Genomic DNA, 1090 nt, shown 5'->3' on the forward strand with positions numbered 1-1090 from the left:
TATATATATATATATATATATATATATATATGCATGTGTCTGTGTATGCGCGTAGATTTGTACCATTCTCTCATTTACGTTAGATGGATAGCTCGATTCATGCGGTAATTACTGCGTCATCTTCAGCTATGTTGTCTTGCAGATGGGTACGGCATACATACACAGACTGCACGTGACAAGTGATCTCGTATGAAGTAGAGTGAAGAAGAAGACGATAGAAGTAAAACGATTTCATCTACCTATAGAATGCGAAACATCGTTCCGCTCATGCGATGCTTCTGAAATGAGTTTATCTGAGTCCCGAATGAAACGTGCGAAAAAATTAGCAAGTGTTTACAGATTTTTTTTTTTACGTAATCTCTCATTTTGGACGATCACGAGAATATGATATAATAAATACCACAATGAAAAGTCAGCAACGGCAACTCTCGGTTCATGAACAGTAAAACTTACGCGCGCAGGAAAAGAGCAATGACAGGCTCAACGATATCTTTCATTTCAAATCGGAGACACTGTGCAATCATAGAGATCTACGAAGTGAGCTCGTATGTTTTATGGCTCTTGTTTTCAATTTCTGTTCTGCCTGAATCGATTTTCGATGGTAGGTCACGACCTTTACCGAGCTTCCCAATCGGTAGACAGGCAGCCTGGTGTGATAGAAGCGCCAGTTTCAGTCCACTGATGGTACGTATGTACATGTGTACATATATATATACACATACATAAATGACGACGATGACTATGTTGATGATACGTCCACTTCAATCAATATATATATATATATATATAATTACAACACGGTCTTTCTCGCAGCGTACTACCAGTCGAACACAACTTAGATTTTTTGCATTGTCCTATCATTTTGAAGAACATTATCTCCTCTTTAGCTTTAATTTGATTGAATTTAGCCAACCTTGAATTCTTTAAATCTGTGATTATCAAAATCACCTAAGACTACCATACGTCATATGGGTGTCATAGTTATTTATACCCATACGTGAACCATCCCACACAATGGTCGAAACTATAAAATTCTGTGTAGCAGTAGACAATGGCTTCTGCGCAAGACAGATTTAAGTTGCGAGGTAGT

This window comes from Varroa jacobsoni, unplaced genomic scaffold (assembly GCF_002532875.2).
Source record: "Varroa jacobsoni isolate VJ856 unplaced genomic scaffold, vjacob_1.0 scaffold_700, whole genome shotgun sequence".
Classification (NCBI taxonomy): Eukaryota; Metazoa; Arthropoda; class Arachnida; order Mesostigmata; family Varroidae; genus Varroa; species Varroa jacobsoni.